Source organism: Ambystoma mexicanum, chromosome 8 (genome assembly GCF_040938575.1).
Source record: "Ambystoma mexicanum isolate Mex_15411 chromosome 8, UKY_AmexF1_1, whole genome shotgun sequence".
NCBI lineage: Eukaryota > Metazoa > Chordata > Amphibia > Caudata > Ambystomatidae > Ambystoma > Ambystoma mexicanum.
The window spans coordinates 1,621,994,146-1,622,014,775 of record NC_090929.1 but is presented as its reverse complement, the minus strand read 5'-3'; the positions used below and the strand labels follow the sequence as shown (position 1 = coordinate 1,622,014,775).

The 20,630-nt window shown below is 44.3% G+C and overlaps 1 protein-coding gene across 1 annotated transcript in view; it reads right to left on the bottom strand.

Annotated features, from left to right (window-relative positions):
• TRUB1 (TruB pseudouridine synthase family member 1) overlaps positions 1 to 20,630 on the bottom strand; it is a 296,367-nt gene that overhangs the window by 147,410 nt on the left and 128,327 nt on the right. The window lies entirely within an intron of this gene.

Here is a 20,630-nt window from a genome sequence, read left to right as displayed (position 1 = left end):
GCAACACATTACGACGTGCACATTTCTTTCCATCGACAGGCCACCTTGTGATGAAAAGAAACCCTAATAATAAGGGAACAAAGGCCATAATACGGGATTATCGACTCCCATTGCAGGCTGGTGAGGACACTCCTACAGGGCGATCAAAAAAATATTTCAGACTCAAAAGAAACTGGGCCTGAGGAAGATCGGCATATAAGCAAGCTATTAAGAACAGGGAAACTGAGCTGGCGGGCATATCCTGGAACAGGCCATTGGAGGGCTCAAGAAAAAGCGATTCCAGAAAGTTTCGGGAGGTAGCGAATCTGCCTCGCTTGCCATTTATCTTCTATATGTGAGTCAGTCCAGGTTCTTGTGACGTCACCAATCGTCTTCCATTAAGACCTTTTTGGTTTCTTCAGGGACTGTACTCAGACGATCTTCATTTCATTTCATTTGTTGATATGGTTTTCTCAATGGATACCTGACTGTCCATGGTTTCCCTGGTATTGGTACTTCAATAGGGAATCGTACAACAATGTTGACCTGGGAACTGCGACGGCCGAAAATGCTGATTTTTGTGTCTTTTTAACCCTTCCCATACATATATAGGGTTTAGGGTATGATATTAATATGGGGGGTCTGTGGGGGGGTCTCCCCCGCATATGTGGTGTTAAAGGTTAAAAAAAGAAAAACTCTGCATTTTCGGCCAGCGCAGTGATCACATAGATCCCTTCAATAGGCATTGTTCTTCTGATGGGCACTGGGCAGAGCCCCACTGCGGCTCTCTGCTGGTTTATTTGCTCATCATACGTCACATATTTCGGTGTGAACGTTCCTGGTACTTCAAAATGGATGGTTGAGTGCAGGCTGCATTTGGGACCTCCTCTACAGTGGTCAGAATGCGGCGATCACACGCCTTGGATTAAGGTTAATAGGAGCAGTTTGGTGGGGCTGCATACTGGCACCCCTGCTGTTCTCCCTATATATACTGAATTAGAAATGGCTCTTTTGGTCGGTCAAAATGATGCCCCCACCCCCATTGTTGTGCTAGAAGAGTACCGTCCTGGCATATGCAGATGACCTTGCCCTCATCGTCCGGACCACGTGCTCATAGCAGAAGCTCATTACCAGGTTTGTGAAATATATGAACACTCTGGACCTAAAGGTTAATGCGGCCAAGTCGGCCATAGTTCACTTTCGCCCCAACAGAAACGGCCTGACCAGGCATTTTATTCATTCTACTAGTGCTAGAGACAGAATGCCCAAAAAAGACCACTTCACATATCTGGATGTTACGTTTACCAAACATTTACGGAGCCTAGAACATTTATCTACTGCCACTTTAAAGAGGAAGCCAAACAGGGGGGGCTATCATGTTTTCTTTACAGCTGACAGTCATAACAGAAATGCCCTAGGGCAATTGGGCTGTTTGGTGATGAAGTGTGGGGCTTTGAGGAACCAAATAAGCTCCAGACAGCTGAACACCTCTTTTCGTAAGCTGCTAGGTTTACCGGTATGCTCACCCAGAAACAAAAGTTATATAGAATTGGGAATTCACCCTATATCCGAGTTGAAGGAGAGTGCCCCACTAAAGTTAGTGGTATCAACCCACTCAAACAATAAGGCAGTTGTTACTAATAATTAACTTGATCACATCACTGCTAGAGCAGGAGTGATAAGATACTTTGGTGTAACCATGTACTCCAAAAGCTTAACTGTTTTGAACATGCACAACTTCTGGGTCTCCAGTTCAACACGACAAAAGTGCAAATAAAAGAACGCATGATGATTTTTGGCTCAATTGGTAGGGGCACCCCTGTGGCTAGGGCACTACGGTGTGGGGGAGGTCAGGATATTGGAACACCAAACCTTGTCTAGGCTGGGACTACAGCCGTATACTTACAAACATCTTTGAATTTGCACGATCGCTGCGCTGTTACTAGATTTCGTTTTCATTTATTGCCTCTAAACATTTGGTTTGTCTCTTGGAAGACTAATGTAAAGTTATGTAATGTCTGTTGCCCCCCTTTTGTCCTGAAACCGGAATCAAGTAAGACAGTGTGCTCCTGCTTTTAACTATCTGATTTTACGTAAAGAACCATCATTCTTCTTCTACGTTGAATAATTTTTGAGAAAAGTGATTCGACTATGACAAATGTCCATTGATGCCTTGATATACATGTAATTCTTTTAGATTTTCTTTTATGTTTTCCATTAATCCAATTGGTAAAATCATATGTACTTTTACGAATTGTATTTAACAATTTGAATACAGATTTTTTCATGATGAAAAATAAAAAGTAAAAAACTGATAGCCTCCCACGTGAGACGCAAACATATTTGAACGGCCCCTTTCCCTAATGTTGAAAGGGAAAAATGTCAGTGAGATTCGACCATCAAAAGTTAACAGAATATAAGTAATTCATGTTCATGTGTTACTGTAAAATAAATTGATCTAAAAAGGCGGTTCCACACGATCACAAGGCTGCACTGCATGCCCCAGAGAAGATTCATTTCAAATCCTTGCACTTTGCTTCAGGGGCATTTGCACTGAGCTTTGATGCTAATTTCAGGTCTCAAATGCCTGTGACAACCAGACTACTTCCTTTGGTCATCAAGGCAACATCGCAGCAATGCACCACCCCCAAAGAAGCTAAATCGTGGAGTCCCGCATATTACAAGTAGATACATCACTCCTGAGAAGCGAGCATGCATCATCTTCCACTAGTAGTGACTCAACATCCGGGTGAGACGGAGAGCTGCTAGTCAGAACGGTCATGGACTATTGTAACAGCCTATATCTAAACCTGCCTGCCTCTACTCTCCGCCCTCTGCAACTTATCCAGAACAGGACTGCGAGACTTGTCCTTGGCCTCAAGCCCAGGGATCGTATCTCTCCAGGACTGAAATCTCTGCAGTGGCTCCCAGTGGCTGCAAGGATTAAGTTCAAAACCCTCTGCATTGTACACAAGCCCTTCTAGGGTCTTTGGTCGCAATACCTTCAAAACTCTCTTCCTAAATATCTTCCTCCTCGAGCCCTTCACTCATCCGCATCCAACTCTCTCAGGGTCAGTCGCTTCTCCAAGCAACAAATTGGTGGTAGATCTCTCTCTTCGTCAGGGGCCTCCCTCTGGAATAACCTTCCTGCCTCCCTGAAACTTGAGAACCATCTCTGGTTCCGGAAGCACCTCAAAACCTGCCTCATTGCCTCTGCTTTCTCTCCCCCTCCCCCCTGCTGAATTTCAGGCAGATTCTGCACTGGTTACCAGGCTGCCCCTTCTGATTCTCGGGCCCCAGCCCGCTAGTTGCCCACCTGCACTGCCTCCCTGGCAACCCCGGTACCTGGGGACTGTTTTATCTATCCATACAGTCCCCCTACCAGCACATATGTCTGCACTTACCTTGCACTTGCCACCAGCTGGCCATTTTTATTTATCTTATTTATTCTACTATTCCATGTACTGCACTTTCCCCTCTCCCTTCCCCCCTCGCACTTTTTCACTTTCCCCCTCCCCATGCACTTGCGCGATCTTAACGACACCAGGCCCAGTAGGATCGTTGTCCGTCTTCCCTTTGTTTCCCCCTCCCTTGCCTCGTCGTGCCTTGAAACACTTGTGTATAGGCGCGTTATAAATGCCATATCATAACCAACTCAAAAGGTACTCGTGTTATCAACCATGGACAGGTGAATGGCTGAGGGATTCAATGTCAACTGCACATTAACAAGTCAACAGAAATGTTTAATTCCAACTGAAGAAATGTTCAGAACCCCCCCAAGAGTACAGACTATAGTCAAAAGTAAACCACCTATGTGGAGCGTGTCCCAGCACGTCCGAATATTGAATGCTGTGCAACTATAGCATGGGGTCCTTCAATCTGGCACTGACATTTTGAATTGGGAAAGGTGGCAAGACTAGTGATTCCTTCACCACTATTCCAACCATCGGAGAGAAAGTAACACGCAGAGGTGAGATGTAGAGACAGCCTGAGCTTAAGTCAATCTTCAAGTGGCCCCACACTGGGCCTGTATGTAGGGTCATATGGTGACACAAATTGCCAATTACAAACTAGGATGAAGTTAGGAGTACGCTGGCTCTCCTGGCAGATCTGATGGGCACACAAAGTCCAAAGCTGGACACTCACAGGCGGGCTTTGGGGCAGAAAGTGCCTTATCCTAGTCTGGAAAACATTGCCGGTAGATGCTTCTGCTTTTAGCTGCCAACTGGAAACACATGCACTTTAAGATCACTGGAAGGTGTCTCAATGTTCAAAAAGTGCCAATGCAATACATGATTTTCAATAACAAATAGATTCAATCATCTCTCATGAATGACATTTTTTATCAATTAAAAATATCATGTTGCGCGCACACACTTTGATAGACAATCCATGGACATCAGTCACGCAACACAATTGATATTTTTAAAGCTCTTCGTCATAAGATGGTCTTTCTGTATGGCCAATAAAAAAAAAATCTAAGTGTTAGGATCCTCGGACTGGAAGCAGGGAGAATGGGGGGGATGTGCCTGCCCTTCAAGTGAAAGTCATGGAGCCTGTCCCTAAAAAAAGTCACGTTGATGGGAAGAGTACGTCCATCAGAGCATTGGACGCCATGTCTGAGCTACTGAAGACCTTTGCTGAGGACTGACCGGGGTAGGCTATGGGTACAGAAGGGAAAAGACACTTTGCTGAGCAACTCAAAAGAAGTTTGAGATCTTTGAGCATCAAATGGGACATAATTGGCTGCATCTCTTCTTCCGAGGAGGGCAGGGTCTTTAATAGAAAGGCAGACTACCCTTATGACCTTAGTAGTGACATGAACTTGATCTGGCAGATTATGTATCGTTCGCCTCTTCCGCATCATCACCATAACTGGCGACAGACACAAATGGCCCTCAGCGATGCTGGCTTGCTCCTGTACATAAGAATGAAATCTGGTAGCACTCCGCAGGAGGGCCACAGCCGATCTAAACGGATCTGGACGTAGGCGATAGGGAAGGCCCAGGAGAAGGGAACCGTGGTGGTTAGGCAAAGGCAAGGATATCAAAAAAGTAAAAAAGGAAATGTTGAGCTACAGGTACTGTTCTGGGAAATTGTGAGCGGCCTGGAGTAATCGGTCACTCAATGATTTAGAGAAAAGATATTGAGAGGATTTTGGTTCATGCACACATTTGGAAACGTATTTACTTAATTATTTAAGTTTTACATAGGGCAATCTTGGCCCAGGAGTAGCAGGGGGATCTAGACAGCCATAAAACAATTTACAATACAAGTTGCAATTTAAACAAGATAAAACAATGGGCATTTAAACACTTAAAAAAGACACAAGAATGGTGTGGAGTGGATTAAAGATAAGCAAGTCTAAACAAATGATTTTTTAAAGGACCCTCCTGAAACTAAGGTTAGGGAGTGAACGAATAGTGGAGGGCAGCAAATTCCAAGCACAGTGTTTATACAGTGGTGATACAGGGTGGCAGCCGCCAAAGAAAGACCAGGCATGTATATTTAAAACGAGGGCAAGGCAAAACAAAAAGGAGGTGATGACTGGAAGGTTTAAAATTAATCTTAACCTCTGGCATTTGTGTGGAGTCAAGAATGAGAGCCGGACACAAGGTGGTTATGTTTGTCAAAGATATTTATTAAATTACCCTATGCTAAAGAGGAGTTTCCTGCTAGAAAACAAAACTAAGGATCTGTCTGCGTCAGGATGCCATTAACTGAAAAGCCGTCCTTGTGTCCAAAACATCCTATCCTGACCCTCACACTACAAGCAAAACAATAAAAAAGTGTAAGGAAATATCTTCAACTTAATACTGGCAAAAGGGTTCACAACTGAAAAAAGAACATTCCAACAAAAAGGTTCTCCAAGTTAGAAGCCCTTGGATCCAGGAGGGTGTACCCTTCCTCTGGATTCTGGAGTAGGATGACAGCTGTCTTTTATAAACAGTTCCTTCGTATTGTGCCTTGATTCACAAAGTTTCTGTTTAAGCAACATGTTCTTTAACGGTCTTTTTTTAACATAATTTTCGCCTCGGTTTAGAAAACACCGTCTTTCTTTAAAGTTCCTGGAAGGTTTGCAAATTGCCTGGTATGCTCCCCTGCAGGTTATGTTTCTGCACTGCCGACTGCCTGGTGTACACTCCTGCCAGGACACACTATGCTACATCAACTGCCTGGTATACTTGCCTGCCAGGTCTTCGCTTGTGATTCTCACTTGCCTGGTATATACTCCTTTGACAGGATTTGTTATGAGTTTCAATTGCATGTCTTGGTCTGCCAGGGCTTCTCATGCATTTCACAGTATCTCTGTATCACCGATACTGTACGTATTGCTCTTGGCTAGGTATAGTGTGGTAAGGTTTGTTCAAGATTTGCCCCACATTTGCTCTTCATGCATCCATAGCTCATTGGGGATTGTACTTTATCTTTTCTATGTTCAAACAACGTTCTCATAATGTTAATATTATTACGTTCCAATTGCTTTTGGCAGGAACTCCCAGAGACCCCCTCTGGCTTTGGGTAGACTCACCGGTCTTATCCAGTGTCTCTGGTCAGGTTTGCACATCTGAAGCATGTTGCTTTCACCCACTTTTCACACTGGAGTGTGCAGACATTTCTAGCTTCGTTCGCGGCTCTGTGGTCACACGCCAGCTTCCTCTCAGCTCCCGGAAAGGAGAATGCTGCCTCCTCGACCCGCTAAGTACCCATGACCTTTCTCGTGGCTTCCAGCGTCTCCACGGCACTCCAGTCACTGGCACAGTGTCTCTCCCTCTGGCTTGGCGGCCTTCCTTGCTTTGCCACACCAGTATGTGATCTCTGCATTAGTTAGCCTTGAGACAGGAGCCCAAGTCATTCTTGCACTGCCTCTCCAAACAGCGTGCCAAATTTAAATGTCCTGTGCACGGGTGCGTTGGAAAAACTAGACTGCATGTTGGGTTTCAAGCTTTTGGTACCTTACTCCTGCATCCTCGTCTGTACTTGGGGAATTCTATGAGTTGAGGTCCATATGTGAGTCATTGGACATTTGGTATTTGAACAATTCTTCTTGGTGATTTTACTTGAAGGTATTTCAGAAGAATAAGGTGTTGTGTTGGAAATGTGTGCGTTTGTGTCATAGGTGTGTGTTTGACCAGAAAAATATGAATATTTTTTTTTAACTTCTTCTACAAGGGGGAAAATAAGCAGTTGACAATATGCCATTAGGGCCTTAGGAATTAAAGGGTCTTGGGAAAGGGGGAGATTCTGTGTCTCGTCCAATAAAGTTATGACATCTCCCTAGTAGCCGTTTCCTCCCTCAAAGCATCCCCTGGGTCAGGATCAGGTAGCAGCTGCTGTCCCCTGGCCACATCGGAGGACGTCACCGCCGGGGAATCCGTGATGACGCCATTGGATTCACGATACATTGCTCTGGGCAACCGTCCAAACCATTGTTCTTCGCCTGCCAACCTAAACATACACAAATCAGGTTTGGTCCCACCCCAAAAGGAGCAGTCCAGCATGAAATGCTAGGTCAAATTCCTTCTGGATGAGACAACAAGCATCCCCAGACATGTTTCAGCCCCTCATTGGGCGTCATCAGTGTGGCCACGTACAGAAGGGATGTGACCAAGCAGTTCGGGCTGGAATGCTCTTTTTGGAATGGGGCTGAGCCTGATTTGTAAATGGCATTTACTCTTTCGTACTGGCTTGTCAGGTGAAGTACAATGGCCTGGAGGGTTATCCACAGGAATGCCAGAGGTTACAATTAGTTCTAAACCTTCCAGCCATCTTGTAAAATGGAGCATCAAAAGAAGCAAACAATCACGCCCCATCAGTCAAAGATCCCCCAAAAATGTTAAAATTGGTTGGGGCAGTTTCCTATGCCAGATTCTTTCTTGAGGCATTGCTTTGGCTGCAGTTGGAGTAGACTCCAGAGGCTGGAGGAGCTAGATATATATGTGTATCCACTTTCTTTTCTTTGATCTTTTCTAGCGAGGCAGGCATAGGTAGACTTCTAGATGCTGGTGGGGGTGGGCTGCATCCTGCACTTTTGCAAAGCCTCTGCATAGGCAAGTTTGGGATCCTCCATGTGGGAAGGACGAAGTGGGGCCCATGCTAGCTGCTTTTAGTGCCGTCTGGTTTTTGTATATAGTTCTATACATATTATAGTGCTTATCCTGCAGGCAGTAGTGCAGGCAAATCAGGTCTCCAGGGAGTGGTCGGGTGGTGGGGTTGAGAACGCACAGCCCCAAGGTTTTTTTACTCTATCTCAATGTTGCAGGCTGGATGCCGCCAGAGAATTCATTTTCTTAGGTGGGACCTGTGCTCTAGGTGGCACTGTGGGGACTGGGCAAACCTTTACTACTCTGTTCACCACCCCTTAGGACCAGAACAGTCGCTTGCTCCATGTCAGTGTCTGCATACTCCCTATGTATATGCTACCTCTCCTCTTAGGAAAGTTCGAGACCCAGCGATGGCACTGCCTGTGTATCTGGGCCCTGAGAGAAGTAACATAGAACCACCTTTTTCTTTTCTATCGCGCTGGTGTGCCGATGTAGCACTTAAGTGGTATGGGTCTATAGTTACAAGGTAGCCAGCGTTGCCCATTTTTGAAAATTGTTACAATAATGGACTGTGTCCATGTTTTCGACAGGGTTGTTGAAGATGTCATTTTGTTGAAAACTAAGCCCAAAATAGGCGCTCACAGGTCGGGATCGAGTTTTAAGAGTGCATTTCACAGCCCATTGGGCCCCGGAGCGCGCAAGTTCTTGCTGCGAGTGATTAGAGATGCTATTTGATCCTCTGAAAAGGCCAGGTGCCATAGGCCTGAAGTTGGTTACAGGTGAGAGCCATCCTCCCCGGGGTCACCTTTGTTTATTTTTGTGAAGTGGTCATTCCACATTTGCTTTCCGATAGGATTAATAAGGCAGCTAGACAATGGTGACCCAAGATTATTAATTACTCGGCCGAGAAGGAGGATGCAGCTCTCGAGTTAACCAGCTGCAGCATCTCGAGCATCATTCAGCAGAGCTTCATATTTATGGAGTCGACCCATTGTTTGTTTTTAAGCTTCAATGACTTTCTCTGAGCACTCTAGTGGTAGACAGAGTCTAAAGGCCGTCTCAAATTTTTGCTAGATAGTGGTATCGAAAGCGTGGTTTCTTAAAACTTTTGTTCTGCTACCAGGTCGAGGCATAGCTTTGTAAACTTGATTCTTTTATAAGTGGCTATGAGGTCTTCAGGGGGGTGAGGTTGTAGTTGTAAGGGGTGCATGTGACAGCGCAATGGAAACTAATAGAAAAGAAAAACTAGGAGGTGGTGAACGCTGGGTGTAATGAAGATCCTATTGATTTGGAGGCTGAGGGGAAAAAACAAGGTCAGTAGCATGGCCCTTGGAAAGATTGTGACCACATGGAAGGCAGAGGAATTTGAGGTTGCTTAAGACTTCCAGCACTTCTGTTGCAAAGTTATATTCAGGGTCCTATATCCAGCCTTTCAATCAGTATTCTACTTCAAACCCTTTCATCTTTTAATTCCAATACCGGATCTCTGAACCTCATCAGGCAATTATCCAGTAATATAATTCAGGAAAGATCTTAAACAGGTAAGGCTTCACAACTGACAGCATTTTAGCTTAGCTGAAACGCCAATAAGCCTGTGAACGGATCTGTGTTCCTTCGAATTGGGTTTCATCTACTGTTTAGATTTTTCTATTCTGAAACTTGCTCCATCTCTCCCAAACCCTTGCTTTCAGGGGAGGATGATTTCCCCAGACCCTCTGGGGCACCCTTCTCCTCCAACCAGCGTTTTTCCTAGACATACATGTATTCCCCCACCTCGATATTTTATGTGGTAAACAGATTTCGATGAAGTTGCAGTTTCTCTTTATCGCTGAACCCAATTTGAAGAAACAGCATGATCCGATCATTAAGCTTGCATCCTTGACATTTCCGGTCGGGTTTGTCAGAAATATTGTATTAATCTCACATTAATTTGGTGACTCCGATGGATGTAAGTGGAGTAAAATGGATATAAATACCAGCACTCAGACTCTTAGAAATAAAAATCCATGCTGACATTTTGGAATGTAAATCTAAAACATACTTCATTAGGAAATGTAAAATTTAAGTCATGTGTATATGTACATGATTAACTGTCAATGTTGTGTTTTACAGTATTGTGATCAACTGTACTATTTAGCATGTTATCATGATGTAAAGACCTTACATGTGGAGTAAAACATTGGACACATTTGAAATCTCAGATTTCTGGCCTGATTGGCCATTTTCCCCAAACTGGCCGCCCTTGCCCTGGTCCACCAATAGGGCGACATTGAATTTACCCTGAGGAGATTGGTAAAGAGCCTGGTCACCCCAAAGGTGACTCTTGATAAAGCTGCAGTCCTATGGCTGCATAAAAACTGAAATGCCTATCGAAAGCTTGGGGAGAGCTTAGGGGATCCTGGTGTAAGGAAGATTGCTCTCCTTGGAGTAAGGCTTGTCCTATGCCTCAGTATCCCTTCCTCTGCCTGCTCCTGTAGAGCCAGCAATCCTGTGCCCTCTACAGGAGAGCCTGCCGCTTCTGCCACGCTGGAAGCTTCCATCTGCTCCATGGTCCAAGAAAGAACAAAAACCAAGTTGAGACCATTAACGAGTGGAGTGCCCCATGCCCACTGCCAAGTCCCCCTGTTCCCAGTTTGTATTTCAGTGCACAGGACCTACAATAAGTCCTGCTCCAGGTGCCCCAGAGAAAACAAAGACTGCCATCAAAGATACAAGTTCTGTTTCTTCCCCACTGTCATCTGCGAGCTGCCTGCATGCAGCTCCCAGGTGTATGCACCTGCACCAAATAAGGTAATCAGCAAACTAAATTCTCTTTAATGAAGAACGTCTCAATCCAAAACTCGATCAACTAAACCTACAACATACGCAACTTTCACCTCACACTGCTGCAGAAACTCACTCCCTACATCTTGTCCTCCCCACTGAGCCTCATACCTCAGAGTACATCACTCACCCAAGAATGGACTACGCCAACCCACTCTATAAAAGCCTACATAGGTTATTCACTGGCCTTCCACTATATAACTGCCAGACTCATGGTGAACCTTAAGACTCACAGGATCAGTCGTGCGTGCGCTTGCACCCAGTCTCCTCCAAGATCACTTTATGTCTAACCCACAAGGTCATGGACCAAACTGAGTATTGCAAATAGATCAAAAGGTTATTGTCACCAAATAACATCCTGCTCTTCATTCCTCTGAGTCCCCATGTTTTTTTCTTTTTCTCCAAGACACGATTGGTGAAGGGTGAACATTTTCAGGTCAAGGACCCACCCTTTGGAACATCTTGTCTATCAAACTGCACCAAGAACATAACAATTAAAACGTCTGATCTACTCTAAGCTCTCACTGGTTTGCCAGTTGCCTTCAAATACACATTCCCTGTCCCTTGACGCGTCTCCGCTCCAATTCCGTACCTTTTCCTGCCCCCACCCATTCTGCATAATTTTCCATCATGCTCTGAAGTGACCTGTTGGCTGCGTTGGTGCACTACATGCAGGCACAACAAAAGAAATAAAGTGACCTTTTAGGTACTGTACATGTTTTCTCCTTTTTTTATTTTATTGCAAATTGGCATACAAAATGATAAATGGCGGGTATACATGACTATATTTATTTTCCATTCCCCATATCTTTTTAGGAGTGGTTCTTGAAGCCTGTAGTACGAGTTTTTCTACCTGACTTTTTTGTAATGTTAATATCAAAACACATGAACTGAACCATTGCTCGTAAAGTGATTGTTGACCAAGTATGGAAACCTGGGAGATTTGAATGAAACCTTGTTAATCAAGTTATCTGGTGCCACAAGGTAGCAAGACCTTAACAGCAGCCTCACAGTGAGCCAGCAGTATGGTGCTAATGGGATTTGACAAGGCCAAGGACTTGACCTTGTCTGGAAGAGCGACAAACCCCTTTCCATGGGAGGAGGGCGGTGAATGGGAAGATCCAAAGCAAACCTTAGTCTGGAGAGGCAATTCAGTAAAGCAGACCGCCACACCTGGGGCAATATGCATATGTGCAGAAACATGGAGCCAGCCAATCTGACAAGATCATCACTCCTTTCCCTGACATACCCCCCCTGCCCCCTATGTGGCCAGGGGACATCAGCCGCTACCTGATCCTGACCTTACGGGATGCTATATGAGGAAGGACCACTTGGGGGGCGGTGACTCTCACGGAGACCAGATGATATTGTTGGAGAAAACCACCTGCTCCCCAATTCCCTTTCAGGGATGTTTCCTCAGTCCCCCATGCAGTAATGGCATATTGTTACACTCATCCTCCACCTCCTAGTAGATCTATTGTGATTAATCCCCAAACTCCCATTAGGGAGCAAATGTAGCTGGGATGAGTAAGAGGCAACGAGTAGTGAGGACCACTTCCTAGGAGGCTCAATAACCATGTCCTTTAAGTCAGTCAGAAAGCAACAACATAATAACTGACACGAGAAAGAACAATGGAGTAATGAGGATCATGAAGACCAAGCGACTAACGCAACAGTCTAGTTGTTGGCAAATGAGTAAGCAAGCCGGAAAGTTCAAATACGCCCCGACTGCAGCCGATTATGAGCAGTATAGAGGAGAGCTGCAGACACGGGACTGCCTCACAACCTGTAATACCGCTGAGCACCACGCTGAAAGCAAGCACGTCGTGGCAGGCGACCTGGAGATTAATCCGAACAGAGAAACCAGGGTGCAGGCGTCTGCTGCTGAAAGAGGAGCGGGAACCACACACTGTGAAAGCCGACTCAAGAGTGCAGCGTATGACAGGGTTCACATGAAGCCAGTACGCCGAAGCAGGGGAGAGCGGAGAAACGCTAGAGACAACCGGTAAGCCCTGGGAAGGAAAAAGGGTTACCTGCGAGCATATTTCACTCAGCAGAAGTGACAGAAACAACCAGTGAACCTAAAAGAAACAAGTGGGCTACCGGGCGTCCAAATAAAATACCTTCCTGAGAACACAGCACGAGAGAAACAGCACCGCTATCAAAGAAGTGAGACTACAAGTAAAGCAAGTTATTCACAGGTTATTAAACCCCAAGTTGAAAGAAAGAGCGACTCGTATGTTAAAGTCCTGGCAGGAAAGTATACCAGGTGATGAGAGGTTTACATAATAAAGTCCTGGTTGGAAAGCGTACCAGGTGAAGTGAAAGTTAGGCATTTGTGTGACTAGGCCTGAGGGGAGAGTATCCCAGGTGAAGATCAAATACCTATTGCAAAGAACTTTAAGGAAGGCCATGCCCTTGAATTAATGAAGTATAATTAAATTGTACAGAGAGAAAAAGTCCTTATGAAGAGATATACCCTTGGGATTTGCGACGTGTAAAAGAGGAAGAGAAACATACGGAAGGTAGATACCCCAAGAGAAGTAAATACACTGAGGGGAGAGAGAGAGAGTAATCCTCTTGGAACCTGATTATTCTTTTGAGTTGGTGAAACTTGATACAAGGAATCTGGGGAAGGAAGCTGGTCGCTGGAACTGTGAACATTGTTCATTGGAAACCTTTTGTTGGATTTGAACTTGTGTTGAACCCTTTGAAAATTCAAGAGTCAACACCCTTACACATTAAAGGCATGGTCTAGTAAAAAATGTTATTGTCCCTACGGGTCGGCCATGGTTTTTTAAGCCTAAGTGGCTCGATTTTCGTCCATTAAACGCACGCGAAAACAAGCACCAGGGAGCCGCCATTTTCTGATAATCCTATCTTTTCCCCCCATCGCCCTGGCTGACCTGCTTTTGCAGCACTAAATCAATTCCCCCGCCCGTGAGCCTGTCATCAGCAGACTCGTACCGCCCATTTCCCAACACCAAAGCACGTCTCGTGTCAACATTCGCTGCGCTTCAGCTAATGACGTGTCGCCATGGAAATGGCAGGACGCCTCTTTGCTCAATAAGTATAAACAGACCGTTTCACAAGACACAGCAGCAGATTTTCGATTCCATTCCTCTCTCTGTTACTTTGAGTATTCTGTGACTCGTTTCAGTGCTCTGGTCAGCTACCTTCGCCGCTTGTAGTCCGTGTGAACACCTGTACCATCTTGGTAAATTATTTTACTCTGTTTACCACACAATGGCTACAATAATGCCCTACATGTACGAGCCCGAGTATACCGATGAGGAACTACTGGAAAGGGAAGCACGCGAAAACGATGGGGATTCGGACGGCAGTTGGCAGGGCGAATCAACAGATGAAGAGCCTGGGCCTAGTCGAATGGACGGCGTCTCCACCTGGTGCACATGCAATCGGTGCGAGCCAATGCCAACTGAGGACGAGAACTGCTGCTGCCGAGAAAACTCGGGATGCCTGGCCTACATTTTGGAAGGCGAGCCACGACCGCAATGCATCACCGAGCTGGCAGACTTCTGGGCAGCCTGCCTCACACGGGCCGTGTTGAGAATAATGATGGTGCTTATGCACGAACTTCGCGCAACTGTTCGTCCTCGTAATCCGAGTAACGAGTAAGTATACTCTGCTTGTCATGCCACTCCTATTTCATGATCTTCTACTTTATCCAAAATTACATCTACATATCATTGTAACGCATGTAAGTCGTTCAATAGTGTGCATTGTCTAGATAGCATTTGTCCGTGCAGAATGCCATTAGTTACAAGAATTGTCATTGACAACAAACGTTTATTAAACTTATCTTGGTCATTTAAAAATAGTTTGTTTCATTCCTTTTCACAGGTGGTACAGGCTGGTGACCTATCGTTCCTTTACATGGTGGCTCCACGGGAAGCTTGGACACCGCGTTCGAAGAGTGATACCCGCCTGTGCCGCTCGTGCCATTAGAGAAACGTTCCCCAGTGACAGCGGTCAGTACAGGGGATTCTCTCGCTGTGCTGCAACCTGACATGTATAATCTTTAAAGTCTTGTATTTTTGTGTCATGAAAATAAGATACAAAATAAAACACCACATATTTTAACAACGTTTGTTTTGATTTTTTAAATGAATCAAGTGTGTCTCCATTCAAGGATGGACGTCAGACATCTGTGCTCCGAATGGGTGAAGGTCTGGTCGCTGTGAAGCAGGGTGGTCACCATCTATCTAAGCTAACATAACATATTCTCGATAATGCATGCACTAAATAACACTTGTTCAAAGTCTTTCAGTAGGTTATGTCTCTATAAAAGTCACACATATATCTATATTAACAATTACCATTAGATTATACAGGCCTTAGGGTCTTGACCACTATAATACACCGGTTGAAGTGTGGGTCTGTGCTCACAAGAATCTCCGGTATGTGGCATTTGTTATTGATAAGCAACGATATACTATCATTGATATAAAGGCGATATACTATATATGGATATAAAGACGGTTCGCGCCGGTGGATGCGCGCTGGCATGGGGGGCTGTCAGGGGCGCGAAAGGCCAAGGTGCCAAACTACATGTACACTTCAAAAGGTGTCCCACGCCAAGGGGCCATCGGTCACATGGCCTCCTCAGACCCACGTGTCTCCAGCCAGGCCTCCCCTTGAAGCAGGCCGCCCCACTAATACCACGACATACATACGTCATTCATTCACAAACACACCCCAGTTTCTAATACTTTAAAAACCACTCGATATGTCTCATGAGAACATCTTTGTGCTTTGCAAGTCAACTCCTGAACGTGCTACCTGGGAACCACTGAGATCTATGCTAATCTGCTCGTCGTCGTGCTATCCGTGAACTTCTGTGACCGATTCGAGCATACCCATCAGTGCGCTACCTGTGGCCATCCACCTTTTCTCCCGCAACATACTGCTCTGTTTGCTGAATCCAACTGGTCAAGGTAAGGCCATGTATCCTGGTCATATTTCGCAGATTTTTAAATTTCTATCTATTTGCGAGTAGAGTACCCAATAGTGCTATGTTCATTGGTCTCATTGCTATTGACTTGAATTTCCATTGCTATGCTAACAATAGATCTATTTATTTTCATCTGTGTCAATTGTCATCGAATTGCATCCTTCGGGTGTCCAGTCTATGATGTAAGCATGTTTCCTTCTCGTGCAATACAGAACATCCAAGGGATGAGTCACATGTTCAGTTTTTAGTCACATCATTTATACATTTCTGCAACTTATGCAAATACTAAGCCGCACATAATGAACTGGTATAGTTCCTGCAACCAAAACAAACCTTGCATTGATCATTGTATGATTCATTTACTTTTGTATCAAATCTTTACTCTTGAAGATTGTATAATAATGTCGATATTTACTTTTCAGATTTATCAACAATGCCTGCCTGTTCGATTAGCGGTTGCCCTTCGAAGACCATGCGAAATCTGAAGGCACTACAATGCATGTTTTCCCGAAAACTGTTGATCGAATAAGAGAATGGGTCAGACATTGCGGATATCCACTGGATGAGCTGGAAAGTAGAGTCCAACAAGTCTTACAGGACAAGAGGGGTGATCGATACCGCATCTGCAGCCGGCACTTTTCCCTGGACATGTACACAACATCTTGGGTAACAAAGAAGAATAAACAGTGAACGACACAGAAATTGCTCGAAAACACTATTCCCACTCTATTCGTCCACATTCCGTCACCGGTGAGTCAAGTGTCCGGATTTAGCTGTAGGCCTTGCGGTAGTGTGTAGGTATCCGAACTGATTAATTGATATTGTAGGTGTTCTATCCCTTGTAATAATTTCGATATTGATATGATTGTATAGTTTTTTGAATAATGACATTTACCAATATATTCTTTTTCGATGTCATAACCCACAAACGCAATGTATATATATGGGAACAGGGAACTGTGCTGTATTGAGCATTTTACAAGTATTCTGTCGCCTTACATGGCTATTTTTAATATTGGCATTTCACTATCAATCATTAATTTACCTTTACAACTTCTTGACTATCCCTTGAATCTGAAGCAAGAACATTCTACATCCTTGACGTGGTCGCAGTTATCAACCACTTCTAGCGCGTATCAGGTAATCTTACTAGGCTAATCCGCTACAGACCTGTTTTACGCATGTCAAGTAATATTTTTATTTTATCGTGTAATCATTTTACCAAATGTTTGGTTAGTGCTTTCCAATTGATATACACTTTAGTTATCGTCCACTGGTGTTTGTTTTCGGTTATAATTAGTGTTATCCATACTAATGCAAGTACTGTCTTTCAGGGAGATGCTGAAGCGTCTGCCACATCTACAACATTTCTAGATGTTCTTCAACAGCAGGAGGTATGGATACTGACAGCTCCATCGAGCGTCATCATCAGAGCTGGAATTCTTCGTTTGATTGTTCTACACAATGTTTAATTCGTGGTTAGCCGTTGATATGTACCTGTGCTGTCGACCCCAGGTGTGTGTTATGTTTTCACTATTGTAATCCTCACTAATGCAAGTACTATGTTTCAGGCAGTTGATGGAGTGTCAACCCCTGCACTTGATGCAGAGCCTCACATTCAAGTAATTCCAGGGGAAGTGGAAGCGGGACCGGGACCATGCGTATACGAATCGGCGCAACAGCTTTCGGAAGTGCGCACTACATTTGCAACATCCATAGATATTCTTCAGCAGCACGAGGTATGGATAATGACAGCTCCATCATGCGTGATCATATAACGTGATTCCATTTGCTATACTTTCTTCCCTATTAACGCAAGTGCTGTGTTTCAGGGAGACGCCGAAGCTTCCACTACAATCACAACATCCAATTTAGATGATGCAGATGTAAATAAATCGGAGAAATAAGTCGATGAAATGTGATCATATTTAGATTTTCCTTGATTCTTTTGGACAATGCATCATTTGCGGTTATCTCTTTATATGTACCTGTGCGTTCGACCCCAAGTGTGTGTTGTGTTTCCAATATTGAAAACCATACTAATCTAAGTACTGTGTTTCAGGGAGAGACGGAGCTTCCACCACAATCACAACATCTCATTTAGATGATGCAGATGTAAAGGAAAGTCGATGAAATGTGATCATATTTGGATTTTCCTTGATTCTTTTGGACAATGCATCATTTGTGGTCATCTCTTTATATGTACCTGTGCCGTCGACCCCAAGTGTGTGTTGTGTTTCCAATATTGAAAAGCATACTAATGCAAGTACTGTGTTTCAGGGAGATGCGGATGCCTCCTCTCCAATACAACCATTCATGGCAGTCCATGCAGAGCCAGAGGTATGGATACTGACAGTTCCATCGAAATAGATCATCACCGGTCGAATACTTGTTGTTTGATTGTTGCACACAATGTTTAAATCGTGTTTGGCTATTGAGATGTACCTGTGTGGTCGTCCTCGCGTGTGTTTTATGCTAACAATATTTTGATACATAGTAATGAAAGTACTATGTTTCAGGGAGACGATGGAGCCTCATTCCGTGCGGTCTATGCGGATACAGAATTTATAGTCGTTGCAGCGCAAGAGGAAGGGAGGACATGCGGAAACGAATCGGAGCTACAGCGTGCAGATGTTGAAGGTCGAGTCAAAAAAGTTGCAAAGAAAAAAAAACAAACAAAGGTTAGTTACAAACAGTTCATAACTTTAAAAAAAATGTTTGTGCTGGGGACTATTTTATGTTATTTTCCAGTCAATTCTACTACACTCCATCTTGTGTTTAAACTGAACATCCCTTTTCCAATCTCTCCTCCAGTTACCCGTGGGTGTCAGAACTATACACACACACAGACAGTGAAGCGAATGAGAGATGTGGCTTGCCAGACCGTGTACACTATGGAGGAACTATTAATTGAGGCGAGGCGTGTTCAGGCTCGAGATGCTCATGTCCAATGGCCAGAACATGAATTAACTGCGTTTGGAGACTACAGCAAAGTTGCATTGGACCACAGCTACAGTGCGACCGCACCACCACAAGAAGATGTTTTTGAATGTATTGAAGATAGCTCTGAAGTAGTTGCAGATCAATTTACACAATCTACACCCGCCAATAATTTGCCACCAAAAAAACCTGTCGACATTGTTGTGTTCTCCCATCAATGTTGAAGTAATAGATGTCAAAATGATAGAGAATGAACCAGCCGCAGCATCCATAGACGCATCAGAACTTGATATCAGTGATATTACTTTCGAATGTGTTGAAATCTCCACAACGTCACAGGCCGAAACAAAGTTGACGCAGGATGACAGTCTAATGAAAGAGAGCAAATACATTGTATTCGACAGTTGTTTGATGGAAATTATAAGTATGCTGAAATGTGTGCATTCCATTAGAGGGAAAGTATGTGGGAAGCCATTGATTAATGTGACTCGTCAAATAAAAGGCAGTAACGTCAAAATAAATGCCGCCTGTAGATTAAATCATAGGTTCTCATGGTCTGCACAACCGATGCTGGGGAAACTGCCAGCAGGCAATCTACTGTGTGCAGCTGCATCACTTTTTATAGTGGCTCCAGTTTTAGAAAGTTAGAGGCTTTCTTTCAGTTTGTGGCACTCCATTTCATTTCTAAAGCGCTGTACTACATATACCAACGTGATTCTCTGTTTCCGGCCATTAGTGATGCCTTGAAAATTGAACAATTGTCTCTAGCAAGTACATTCGAAGGCAAACGATTCAGGCTAGCCGGCGATGGACAGTGCGACAGCCCTGGATTTTCTGCCAAGTACTGCACCTACCACTTTCAGGACATGGATAGTAAGAAAATTGTGAGTTCGGTGGTCGTGCAGGTAACACAATGTACATCGTCAGTGGCCATGGAGAAACTAGGATTTATAAAATCAGTGGGATATCTACAATCAAGGGGAATGCACATCGACCTCATAGCCATGGATAGACACGTTTCAATTGCCAAGACAATGAGAGAGCAGTTCCCACATATCAATTTGACGTATGGCATCTTGCTAAATCAAGCAATAAGAAAATCTCGGCTGCAGGGAAAAAAAAAGGTTTTGAAAGTATTTTGCAGTGGTCACATTCTATCACCAACCATCTTTGGTGGAGCTCAAAAACTTGAGGGGTCAGTGGAAATACTACTTGAAAAATGGCGGTCACTGATGCACCACTGTACCAACGTTCACCGCTGGACAGCAAATGAACATTTCCACCAATGTGAACATGGCCCTTTGTCCCCAGAGGAGGCACGGAAGAAGAAGTGGTTGATTCCATCTTCACCGACACACAAAGCCATTGAGAAGATTGTTTTCGACAAAACTATCAAGAGATTTGAGAGGACTGACAGAATTCTGTCACACAGGAGATTTGGAGGTGTTCCACAATATGTGCCTAAAGTACAGGCCAAAGCGCTTGCATTTAAGCTTCCGGGGCATGAAACATCGCACTCTACTAGCGGTCTTGGCCCATAACAGCAATGTCGGACGTGAACAATCTAGGACTAGGGGTAAAGTAATGATGCCTCGCTACACTAAGGTGTTTTCAAAACGAACTAAGCAATGGGTGATCAAACCATTCTATGATGAAATGCAGTTCGACTGTGTGAAAGGCCTTATTGTTGCTGTGTTAGGGAAGCACAGATATGGAAATTTGGACGTTTCTGTGCAGAGCAGTGATCCATTGCCACCGAACATTGCGACTGTGCCATGCCCACCCGAAGCACAGCTGATTGTGAAGTACAAATCCCGATTTAAATAATTGCAATACGATTGTCTTTTTGTAAATAAATGTTATTGTAC